General features: G+C 47.6%; 1 long non-coding RNA gene, 1 other non-coding gene and 1 pseudogene across 2 annotated transcripts; 1 reads left to right on the top strand and 2 right to left on the bottom strand.

Annotated features, from left to right (window-relative positions):
- Positions 1 to 1261: 1261 nt before the first annotated feature.
- Positions 1262 to 2050, bottom strand: LOC138227223 (uncharacterized). The gene is made up of 4 exons (XR_011184876.1): positions 1961 to 2050; positions 1664 to 1762; positions 1513 to 1586; positions 1262 to 1345 (listed from the first exon to the last, which is right to left on the bottom strand). It is a non-coding gene; the product is annotated as an uncharacterized lncRNA (long non-coding RNA).
- Positions 2051 to 8213: 6163 nt separating this feature from the next.
- Positions 8214 to 8332, top strand: LOC138227225 (5S ribosomal RNA; annotated as a pseudogene).
- A 3701-nt stretch (positions 8333 to 12033) lies between these two features.
- trnal-caa (transfer RNA leucine (anticodon CAA)) lies at positions 12034 to 12146 on the bottom strand. The gene is made up of 2 exons: positions 12109 to 12146; positions 12034 to 12079 (listed from the first exon to the last, which is right to left on the bottom strand). It is a non-coding gene; the product is annotated as a tRNA-Leu (tRNA).
- Between the last annotated feature and the right edge of the window lie 792 nt (positions 12147 to 12938).

The following is a 12938-nucleotide window of genomic DNA, read 5'->3' as shown; positions in this document are numbered from 1 at the left end:
CAAATTCAGACTCAACACCTTCTTCTGTAGAAGAGCCTTTACTGAACTGGTTCTATTCTTTACCCCTCTGCTTCTACTTTTCTCCTCAATCTATTGGAATTGTTTTATCCTGTGTATTCTAATTGTAATTTTGTCAAGTGCTTTGAGAAGCCACCTTCGGAACCATTATATAAAATAGTTTATTCTAAATCCTTGAAACTTTAATAGGGCACTGCAGTAGGGCTAAAAATTGACAGCCTTAGTGGGCCATCATGATTTGTGCAAATTATAGGTAGTCACAAAGGAAGACTAGGATTCACTTGAAATCCATGACACGGGACACTGAAACAGTGGAGAGGCTTTGTGTAGTAAGCATTCAGTCTCAATCTACACCATCTGTGCTGCTGGTAGAGGTAGTTGTGAACACCTGTCTTCCGGATCAAGTACTGGGATCTCCAGTCTCAATCCTAATACTTATGACTGTCCACTACCACTGCTGTGAAACCAACACCCATAACATAAGACCTCCGAGATTCTAACTGTACCATTATTCACACACCAGTATTGTTCCTCTGCTAAGGAAGGAAGGCCTACTTTACACCAAGCCCCTGTTGACAATTCCTTCCTTGTGTTTATTTTAGTCAGTTTGTGCAGCCCAGAATAGGACATCAGATCTCACTCTTACTGGGCACTACAGTAGCAACTCACTCCATAAGCACTACCCCTCTCGGAAACGGGAGGATTTCCAGTATATTGAACACCTCTGTCTCTCCCACAGTAAAAAAAAAAGTCACAATGACCTGTCCAAGGAATAGTGCGGCCATCTTCCCCCAGTACAATGCTTTATAACTCCAGCCATTTTCAGTCCTCATTGGCAGCAATACAGGAAGCATTCTTGAAAGTGGAACCCCCACAAATACAGTACTTTAATTTATTAATGGGTCTCACTTCCCTTGAATTCCTCCACCCCATTCAAACCTGTAAACCATAAAGAAACAAGGGCAGGCAGAAGGGTCTTTCACAGCTTTATTGAAATGTTGCCATTACAAGGCGACTGGAGGCAGGAGAGTCACAAGGGCCAGGCTGGAGCCTTCATTCAGGCACCTGGGGAGGAAGAAGGAGAACAATCCAGCTGAACTGCAGGACACCCACCCCTACAGGAGCTCCTCCTGCCAGACCCTACCTGTCCACTGGCCAACATCTCCAAAGTCCTCTGCTCCCTCCACATCCTCTCTGGTCCTCTCAGCATCTTCACTGGAGCTCTGAGGGTCTCCCTCCTCATCCTCAGTCCAGTCAGCTCCCACATCCAGAGGAGCTTCTACTGGTGCCACAGCCACCCGACTGCTGGTCACCAGGCTCCTAGTACCTGTGGACAAGTAACACCCAGGAGTGAGGGATCTGCTATACCCAGAGACCCACAGTCTACTCATCTACACAGTCCCTTTGTCCAGCACGGGATCATTCCTCAGTTGTCCAAGCATGGTTGTCTCCTGGGCAGAGATGCATCCACAAGGGATAGAGAACCAGACCCACCTTCATTCTGACTGCCAGCACACCTGGACTCACAGCAGGCACAGACCTCATGGTCACCATACAGCTCCTCCCACCTGGAGGAGAGGAGGACAGGTGAGGCCTCCACCTGGCATGTCCCAGAGCACCCTCAGCAGGTTCCTTGCAGAAGTACCTCTTAGCCTCCCTGTTGTAGGTGCAGGACTTGGTCCCTGGTGTTGCTTTAGCAGGAGCCACAGCCATGACAGTGCATGTACAGCTCAGTCACTTCATGCTGCAAGAGGGAAGGTCACAGCATTAAGGGATCAAGGCCAATAGAGGGACAGAGAAGGACCTTCTGCCATCAGTGAAGGCAAGCTGGCAGCTCTAGGCACTACAGCTGCCACAGTCTGGTTCACATCTAGATCATGGATGGAAAAGCAGACAATGGATCAGTAGAGCAAGAAGGCTGAGCAGCCTTTGAGAGCAGTACCTTCCTGGACAGCTTCTTCTGGAAGAGGAAGGCATCAATTGTGAAGCGGAGCACATCCTTCTGCTTGGAGGGTACAAACCTGGACAGGCAGCCATCTGCTGTGCTGTCCACCATGCACCTGGGGACAAGGACAAGGATGAACCCCTGCAGGCTCTCGGGGCTCCTGCCCACCTCTGCTCCCAGAAGGGGCCGTACCCCAAGTTATCGATCACAGGGAAACGGGGCTGCGAGTGCTGGTCCGGTTTCTCGGTTACGTAACACTAGTGGATGTACAGCCTCTGCTCCGCTGTGGCAAAGTAGGCAGTGGCCTGGAAGTACATGGGCTGACCCAGGAAGTACTCATCCTTAGGAGAGAGCCGGACCCAGTGGGCTGGAGAGAGAAAGACAGCATTACACCTGCACACAGCACCCCCTGCTGGCAGGAGGAGCCACTCGCTCAAGGAGCTTACAGTTGGTGGTGAGCAGGACAAAGCTGTGCTTGTTTTTCAGGTCCTTGAAGAAGGTCCTTCTCCTGGCCCACGTGGGGACATAGCCAACCTTGTAGGAGTAGTGGAACCTGCAGGACAGAGGAGATGAAGGGCTTCTGGACACTTTCCCAGCAGCAGCAGAGCCCTGCCTACCTGTTGTAGGAGCACTTGATCGGCACAGAGAAGGGAATGAAGTGATGCACAGGCGCACTGGAGGAGGGCGGGGCATAGCGGAGAGTGTTGGAGTACACCAGGCGGCCCTGGACAACCTGCAAGGTCACAGAGGAAGGGGTATTCCCAGGAAAGGCACTAGCCCTACAGTTCACATCAATACATTGCCTGTAGATGAAGACCCGCTTACCGATCGCTCGGTACCGCACTCGTGAAGCCCGTAGATGAAGTAGAAGTAATGGCGTGTGGTTCGGCTGACGCTGCAGTTGCCCAAGGTCACCTCCGATGGCCGACAGCTGAAGCCGAACAGGAGCCGACTGACCCTCACGTACATCCTGCTGGAGTCGCACCACACAGCCACTGCTCGGGTGCCCCCGATGGCCGGGCGAGCCGGCTGCCGCCCTCGCTGGGGAGGAAACAGGACGCTCTTGATGTAGGCGGGTAAGGGGCGGCTGCCGGCTTCATCTTCTCCTTGTTGAAGTAGGGCGAGTACGCGTCTCTGGACACGGGAAGGCGGCGAAAGTCGGGAGCCAAGGACTGCGAGTCGTTCTCGCTTGTAGACAGGTCTTCGGAGGGCGCATCTGCCAGGTTCAAGTCCTCCAACTGGGCTGCATCTTCAGGAGCCGGGAGGTCGGCCTGGAGCGCCAATTCCCGAGAGTCCCAGCCAGCCGGCCCAGCGGAGACCAGTGCGGGGAGCCCGGCCCCTGCGCACAGGCACAGCACAAAGAGAAACGAGCGCATCGCCAAATTAACGTCCCGCTTAATTGCTACAGGAGTAAAATAAGTAAACCACAAAACCGTGTTGAAGCAAGAAAGCATAAAGTGTGAACGCGGTGACTAGGTTTTTATACTGGCAGGACCTGCTACCGCACACCTGGTCACACTACCGCTCAATCAACACAATCAATTACACACAGAGACCCGGATTGTTCTCAGCGTCTAATTAGAACCTGCTTCCAGTATGAGGCGGGACTCCGTGAAGCCTCCTGAACACTTTCCCGTGTGTATCTGACCTCAGCGGAGGAGTTCCACGCAATTTCGACAGAATTAAATCACCCACACGTGTAAAATTTGCTCAGATTAATTTATTGTTCAATTAGTTTCTAATTTCCGAGGAAAGTGTGTTAAACTCGCTGTCAGACAGAGTACGGAACATGCGACACGTCCGTCCACACTTTCCTTTATCGAGGGGGCTGTTCTATCAACACGTACCGCAATGAAAATAATTTTACTATTTTTCATGTGTAATTGCATGTCATATTAAAATGTGTAATACAAGCATTTCTTTGCTTCCCAGTAAAGAAATACTGATCAGCTTTTGACATGATCTGATAATAATTTGTCTGATTTTCCAGAGATTGCTTTTGCTTCGCAGCACTGAGAACCTATGGAAGCCCGTTTCCGCCAGGGAGTAAAAAAAACGCACTATGGGATCTCAGAATTGTGACTTAGAATCATAGAATTGCGACCTAAAAACTCAGAATTTTGACTTTATCTCTCACATTTGCGACTTCGAAATAGCCCATATTTCATTGTCTGTCCTTTTGTTATTGTAACGGATTCGGGTTCTAGGGTTTGTGCCCTCGCCGCTCCCACCCTACTTCGTGCCTCAAACCCCGTATTGGCTCAAACCCAGGTCTTGCTGGCTAGAACCCGAATCCGTTACAATAACAAAAGGACAGACAATGAAATATGGGCTATTTCGAAGTTGCAAATGTGAGATATAAAGTCAAAATTCTGAGTTTTTAGGTCGCAATTCTATGATTCTAAGTCACAATTCTGAGATCCCATAGTGTTCCCAAGAAAGCTGAATAACGCAAAAGACATATTCCCGATTTTAATTTAGATACACATTTTCTAATGCAGCTTTCATTACAAGACAGTCTATTTCTCGAAAGCGTGTTATGTAAAAAAGAGAAAAATGAAAATATATGCGACCCACTATGCCTTCCTCCAAATCTTTTTCTAGATCTCTTCGTCATACCTTCTCTTCCTCCCTGGGCCACTTGCCCGCTTCTCTCACTAAACCAGCATTCCGTCTCTTTACAGCTATCTGTTCCAAGACCAGGCTTTCTAACCACCTTCTATTCCTTTACAGATGTCGTCGACATAATATCATCCCTAAAGGATTTCGCCTTAAATTTAATACCTTTTCTTTTGACTCTGATACCACCCAGAGTAACACTCAGAGACTTCTAAAACAATTTTCTAGGAAACTAATGCTCTCTACCATTTTCTCCCTCAAAAAACAGATTATCCTTTCCGACAACAACATCAAAGAGGCTAAGGAATTTCTACGGCTGACAGCTCCACATCATCTTCCCTTCATAACTAACCTCATTAGATCTCTCAACTCTAAACTCGACCAGTTTCTCACTACAGAGAAGGCCAAAAAACTCAGTCATCTTCTACAGAAGAAAACCATCAACACCCCGAACACCCTCACCAACCCTAACCTTGTTGTCACCATACCTTCTGACCCTTCCCTTTCACAGGATGAGCGATCCCTCCTCAGCAAAGGGCTCAGTTTTGTACCAGTTCCCAGGAAACTGGACATCACCCAGACCAATGTCGACCTTAACCGCTTTTACCGCAGGATCCGTCTCAGAGCACATTTTGCCGACAATTTCTCTTCACAGGCAGCTGATAACAACCCGGTTATTGATGTCATTAACAACATTAATCCCAAACAGAGCTGTTGGACTCCCTCCTCTGGCCGTTTTCCACCAGTTGATTATTTCATCAACCAATGCACTAATCAAGCTCCCAAGGCACTCCCTATACCCAGTAAACATAGGTCTAACCTCACCCAAGGAGAAAATCAGGCGCTCCAGTCTCTCCGCAACAGGGATGATATTGTCATCAAACCAGCGGACGAAGGAGGTGCTGTTGTGGTGTGGCGTAAGGATCTATATATCTTTGAAGCCTCTAGACAACTAACTGACACTTCTGCCTACCTCCCTCTCCAACAGGACCCTACCACTGACTACCAAAAGGAAGTGGTTTCCACCATTTCCCTTTTTATCAGCAGTAACGAGCTCCCCCAGGAGGCGAACCGGCTCATCATGGAACATCCACAGGTATCTCAATTATACCTCCTCCCCAAAATCCACAAACCGGACACCCCTGGACGCCCCATCGTATCAGCATGTAACTGTCCAACTACTTACATCTCAGCCTTTCTCGACAGCCTCATGAGACCGCTGGTTGAAGATCTTCCCTCATACATCAAAGACAACAACCACGCGCTCCAACTTTTTAATGATTTCCAATTTCAGGGTACCGAATGCTACATTTTTACCATGGACATCACATCTCTGTACACCGTCATTCCCCATAATGACGGCCTTACAGCCCTCAAGCACATGCTGGACAAACGCACAGTGCTTGATCCACCCACCCACACCCTGGTACGCCGTGCAGAATTGGTCCTCACACTGAACGCATTCTCTTTCAATAATCTTTTTTACCAACAGGTCAGTGGAGTTGCCATGGGCACCAGAATGGGACCCAGCTATGCCAACATTTTTGTCAGCTGGGTAGAAGAACGCTTCTTCGCTTCCTACACTGGCTATGTCCCTGACCTCTACAAGCGATATATTGATGACTGCGTCGGTGCCGCCACATGCTCCAACGATCAGCTTGAGTTCTTCCTGCACCATTTCACCAACTTCCACCCGTCCCTCAAATATACGGTTAACATATCTTCCACCACTCTTCCGTTTCTAGACATCCACTTGTCTATCAACTACCCCCGACTGTCCACTTCAGTTTATTACAAACCCACGGATTCACACAGCTACCTCCTGTACAGCTAATTTCACCCCAACTACACTAAAAACTCTCTTCCTTTTTCACAATTCCTTAGGTTACGACGATTATGCAGCGACGACATCGACTTCGAGAACCAAGCCCTCGAAATGTACTCATTTTTCATCAACAGAGGATACCCCAGCAGTGTGATTGACAAGGCCCTTGCCCGAGCCAAAAACACCCCCCGGACCATCAACCCGATCAGGAACTCCCGCCGTAAAAACTGCATTCCTTTGGTGCTTCCTTACCACCCTAACACACTTCCTATCCCCAGGACCATTAACCAGAACTTTTCCATCGTACAGGATGATCCCTCCATTGGGGCCCTCTTTTCTGATCGCCCTATCATCTCATATCGCCGACCACCTAATCTGCGTAACCTCCTTGTTCACAGCTCCCTTGACCGCCCTCAACAACCATGTAACCCTGTCTGTAGATGGCTCTGTACTTGAGCTCCAATCAAAATTGAAAAACCTTGGGGTTATATTAGATTCTGGCTTAACATTCGACCCACATGTACAGCATACTGTCAAAACATCTTTTTTTCACATTAGAAATATCGCAAGACTACGCCCTATGCTATCATTAACTGTGATCTTAAGCTGATCAACATATTTGTATTCTCTCGAATTGACTACTGCAATGCTCTGCTCCCTGGGGTATCTAAATCTACTCTGAACAAGCTGCAGTATGTCCAAAATTCAGCAGCCAGAATCCTGACCAGGTCTAGTGCAAGTGTTCACATTACTCCTATCCTGGAGTCCTTGCACTGGCTTCCGGTCAAATTCCGCGTAGACTTTAAAATCCTCATGCTCACCTACAAGGCTTTACATGGCTTGGCACCTCAATACCTGTCTGAACTTTTATCACCCTACTCCCCACCTCGCAACCTCCGCTCTTCAAATTCTGCCCTCCTTACTGTCCCCCAAGCCCGTCTACATTGTATGGGCGACAGGGCCTTCTCCTGCTATGCCCCCAAGCTCTGGAACTCTTTGCCCAAGGATATTAGAGAGTCACCTTCTCTAAACTCCTTCAAATCCAGACTCAAAACCCTCCTTTTCAGAAAAGCCTTTACTTAACTGGTTCCATTCTTCACCCCTCTGCTCTTCTTAATACCATCTTCCACGGTCTCCTCTATTGTTATTGTTGTATTGTTGTAATTATAATTGTGTCCTGTCTTGTGAAATTTTCTTATTTATTGTTGTAGTCTTCTTATTTATTGTTATTGTCATCCTGTAAAGCGCTTTGAGAAGCCACCTTTAAAGGCGCTATATAAAATAAAGTTTATTATTATTATTATTATTATTCCCCTGTTCACACGTGCAGTGCGGCTTGTCCGTCTGTTTATTTGTGAGCTTTGGCGAGACACGGGTGCTTGTGTATTAGCGTGAGCGTTTTTTATTCTGATCATGAACAGTTTTACAAGTCCGCAAAGGATCGAGGAAAGGTTTATCGCCAGCTGAAAAGAGACACAGCGCTTCGGCTGTGGAGACTTGTTCGGCTGGCGTTCGGAGAGTCGCGTTTTTCAGAATTGTATTGAGATCGTTTTCCACAGAGCTCAGATGTCAAAGCACAGCAGCAGCTCTCCACAGCGATCCTCTATAGCGCCCTTTCTCCCGCAGCTCCGTCCTCATTGGAAGGAAGCAAGAGTGAAAGGCTGAAGTGAAATAGAGCGGGGACGAAGGCAGTGAAGAGAGAGAACGTGGGAAGAAGAGAAAAACACAAGGGAAAAAAAGTAGCGTCGTAAAAGAGGTGACGGAGCTGTCCTCTCAATAAGAAGGGTGCCAGCGAGCTTTGCTCTCGCTTACGGCCACACCCCCTTGAGCATGCCTGATCTCGTCTGATCTCGGAAGCTAAAAAGGGATGGGCCTGGTTAGTACTTAAATGGGAGACCGCCTGGGTATACCAGGTGCTGCAAGCTTTTAAGCGCAGGAGGCGCCCTATCCCCGCTCGCTCGCTCATTCCCCTGTTCACACGTGCAGTGCGGCTTGTCCGTCTGTTTATTTGTCAGCTTTGGCGAGACACGGGTGCTTGTGTATTAGCGGGAGCGTTTTTTATTCTGATCAGGAACAGTTTTACAAGTCAGCAAAGGATCGAGGAAAGGTTTATCGCCAGCTGAAAAGAGACACAGCGCTTCGGCTGTGGAGACTTTATTAATAAGGCCCCTCAGTAGTTGAGATCTCTGTTATACCCATCTAGAAACATGCAATCAGCATGTTATTGCTGAAGCAATAGTCACAACATTATTCCACACCTGGGTGAGAGGCGGGTGATGATGACAGTCGTGCTTTCTACACCTTATACTGAGCTCAGAAATGGACCAAGCGGACATCTCACGAGCAGATCCCTCCGCGTATAAGAAAGGCAACTTGTCTCAGCAAAAATACCACGGATTCACATCCAAAATATGATAAAAAGGCAAAAACCCCACACTTGGAATGCAAACGTACCCTAAAAAGGAAACACGGTTTTAAAACGAACTTGATTTTCCCCTGGAGAAACCTTTTTATGGACACACATCGCATCTATTACACATGTAGAACTAAATATAAAGATAAAACTTAATATAAGAAGTCATGACATATCACACATGACGAAGTCTGGTCCAGAATAAACAGTTTACACTGACCCACCTTTATTTACCCTGGTCACTCACTTCTATTAACTGTTTAACTGGGTAACAAATTAATATTTGTTTCAATTTGGGATCTACACCTGGGAGCCCTGAAATGTTGGCCAGAGGGGAGAAGCTTATATTCAGACGTGAGAATATATTAAAAAAAGGATCTGATGTTGTTTTTCACCTGTCTAATCAAAGCTTGTTCAAAAATTATCTGATTATAGGACACACGAGTTTATAATCATACTCATTCCACTTTTTAACCACGTATGTATGCACAATATGAAACGTATATACACTAAATCTCACGTGTGACTCCCATAATATACATTTCTTTACGAAAATTAGGAACACTTACTACAATTATCAACCCCCCATGACGAGGCAATATTTCATACCTTTGTTTCTTTGTGGGTTCAAAGTTCTGTCCTGTCGTTTCACACGTAACGTTTTGGTAGTTATCTCAATTTTCCTTTGCAATTATCTCCAAGATCATCATCAACTTTTTGTAAAACGCTATGCACAACTGATATTTAAAGAAAGTCCTGTACCAAAACGTCTTCGTAGGAAAAGACAACTTTTTTTTCCTTATGTTAGTCGCTACACGGTTACTCAGAAAATCCATTCACCGCCTTTAAAAAAAAAGTTTCGTTTTTTATTGTGGTTCACTGACATTTCTGTCACAATTCTGAGGGACCCCAAATAAAATTCACTTGCCGGTATAAAGACGCCGGCGAGGATAAGACAGGTATCGAGCCACCTGCGTATCTAGAGGACGTTTAAAATAAAAAAAATGGCGTGTAATGTTGCGAAGGGCTACTGTTTTTTTTTAATAGTTTGTCGATTGTAAGGGACGTGGGCCGCGACAGAAATACTGGACGGGGTGGGAAAAGGTTTATTGATGGTTTATTGTACCGCAACGGTCACAATTGACTCACCAGCAAAGATGGCACCGAGGCCACATCGACTCCCTCCCGCTCTGCCTCGCACCGAAGCTCGAGCTGCGGAGCGCGACGCCAAACCGCCGGTCCGCGGTCGCGGGCGCCGGACATAGACGTCATAAACCCTTCCGAGGCGCAGGAATTATAGATCACTGTAGTTTCTTCTGGACCCGGGTTAGGGACAGTGTGCCCTCCGTGAGAGTCTTCTGAGGAAGCCAGTGTCTCATGGGTGTCCAGGCTTGGTACCATCTGTCCATCACAGGACACACAGACACACACACTCACACACCCTGGACAGGACACCAGTCCTTCACAGGACACACACACACTCACACACCCTGGACAGGACACCAGTCCATCACAGGACATACACACACCCTAGATAGGACACCAGTCCATCACAGGACACACACACACACTCACACACCCTGAACAGGACACCAGTCCTTCACAGGACACACACACACAACCTGGATAGGAAACCAGTCCCTCACAGGACACTCAGACACACACACTCACACACCCTGGACAGGAACCAGTCCATCACATGACAAACACACACTCACTCACACACCCTGGACAGGACAGCACTCCATCACAGGACACACACACCAGGGCCAGTTTTCCCAGAAGCCAATTAGCCCAAAAGCCTGTCTTTGGACCCGGAGAACACAGGGAGAACATGCAGACTCCACACAGACAGTCCCCCCCCCCCCTCCGGGTCCAGACCCGAGCCCGGAGCCCCCCCGCGCTGAACCCCTCCGTACAGACGGCCGCACACAGCTCCGTTGTTCCCGATTCCCGAGGTCATCTGTTAAAAGAAGCCGGTGTGTTGCCTCCAGGTGACATTTCCTACTGGAGTCAGGACAGGAGGCTCTTCTGTACACAGAAGGGGGTGGGGGTGGGGAACAAGCCGCCCAGCCCTGTGGTTGAAGCCGATACCCCGGCTTCTCTCCAGACACAGCTGGGTGAGCTCCTCCAGTCATTACAGGGGGCTCTACTGTACTCAGAGGGTGGCGGGGGTGTGGAACAACTCCTTTGTTTGGGGCCTTGGGGCATTCTTGTTGTGAAAGGCGCTATATAAAAAAACTGAATTGAAATTGAATTTTACAGGTTTGGGTTTTTCGGAGAGCTTGTCAGAGATCTTGTCTGACGTGCCATTTCAAAAACGTAACGACACTCCTCACGTCCGAGCGCCGCCGGTCTGTGACGTAACGTATGCTTACACAACCATGACGGTTTCATCATGGACAGCACGAAAGCCCGAAAAGTGGTTGACGTTTTAATTTGGCAACGCCACGATGGATCCCAGTTTTTTTTTTTATTTTGGAGGCCAAAGAGGACAAAAAAGGAAACGTCCGGAGGTGGATCGATGGTCATCTTTGCGGTTGTTCTGATGTTCTGGAAAAAACAAAACAAAAAAAAACGGCTCGCTTGCCCGGTCGTGTAGTGTTTCCACACTCCACGCAAATCAACTTCTCTTCGCCCCCGTGGGCTAGTTGCCCGCCGCACCCCTCTCACGTGATAGGGGCTTCCCCTGGCTGTGACGTACTTACCCTACCCCCTTCCGCCAACGTCATACCGAAGGTCGCGCTTCGGGCCGCGGCGATGTTGACGGACTGTCTTGTAGCGTGAGAAGGGTTTAAATTTCGACTTAAGGAGTTGGCCATCGTTATATTTCGCGAGGTAGCATACGGGGGGAAAAAGAACATTTATATTTATCAACCTACTAGTAATACTGGGTGGATGTCACGTTCCCCAAAGTTCAGTGCCTCTCTCTAATAAAGTAAAAAACCGACATTAAACTCCGTTCGAAACAGCCGTTTGTTATTCTGTTGTGAGGTGTGAGGGCGGAATGCAAATCAAGTTGGTGAATAGAAAATGAAACAGGAGTCACTTCTTGAGCTATGAATTCCAAAAAGTATGAAAACCTGTGCATTTTAACAGTGCAGAATACTCATAAATTGCACTGACTTGCTTGCTTTCTTCTGTTGCTTTTATATTTCAGTCATTCACTGTCAGCTAGCACTGGAACAATTCAAGAGAGGTAGAAACAGAAGCTGTCAGGAGTGGGATTTGAACCCACGCCTCCATTTGGAGACCAGAACACCCAAGCCCACTGGAAAGACACATGTCCTTGAATCTGGCGCCTTAGACCACTCGGCCACCCTGACAAGCAAGAGCAAGTGCTGTGCTGAATGCACCAGTAGTTGACTAAACTGAGTTTCTTCCCTGAAATTATTTGCTTACGAAGAGCCAAGTTGCCTTGAATGGATCTTGAAAATCAAATATACGGGTGGATTGTTATTCGGTTGTGAGTTTTGAGGGGCGTATTATAAATTGAGTTGGTGAAAAGGCGCTTTTTGTTAGTCTGTCGGGAGGCTGCACAAGGTGTTTAGAGGGAGAACTTCTAAAAAGCAGGCTCTCTATGTTTAACATCAAGGCAGATTTTTTTTTTCTCAATGGAAATGCTCTTTGGCGCTTTCAGCTTTACGTAGGGAACAACGTCTGCCAGATCACTTTTGAGCCAGTGCAAATGGCAATGTGCCACCAAGTACATTTAATATTGGCTGTGGTAGCGAGTTGCTTTTGTTTGCAAAGCTTTTACTTCTTTAAACTGAATCATCGGCAGGAGTAGCTTATTAAATCTTTGCTCATAGCGCTCCATCAGAAATACATTGGAGGCATTGGAGACCCACGTGGTGTTACCACCCCCTGCCAATCCCTGATTGGTTGATCAAGGTGAGATATGAGTCACTTACTCCTGACACTTAGGAATGCAGTCCAGATGTCCATTCGGCACTCCCTAGACAGATAGGCGCCAATGGATGACCATAGATCATGATAGCCAGGCTTAGCTAAGTGGATCTCCGTTTGGGAGCTGTCCCTTATCAGAAGAAAACATCTTAAATCAGCCTGCATGAATACTTTCTCTGTGGCTGCACCACAGAGAGGGAGAGTGAGAT

Source organism: Lepisosteus oculatus, unplaced genomic scaffold, assembly GCF_040954835.1.
Source record: "Lepisosteus oculatus isolate fLepOcu1 unplaced genomic scaffold, fLepOcu1.hap2 HAP2_SCAFFOLD_277, whole genome shotgun sequence".
NCBI classification, from domain to species: domain Eukaryota; kingdom Metazoa; phylum Chordata; class Actinopteri; order Semionotiformes; family Lepisosteidae; genus Lepisosteus; species Lepisosteus oculatus.
This window is presented reverse-complemented; position numbering and strand designations above follow the sequence as displayed.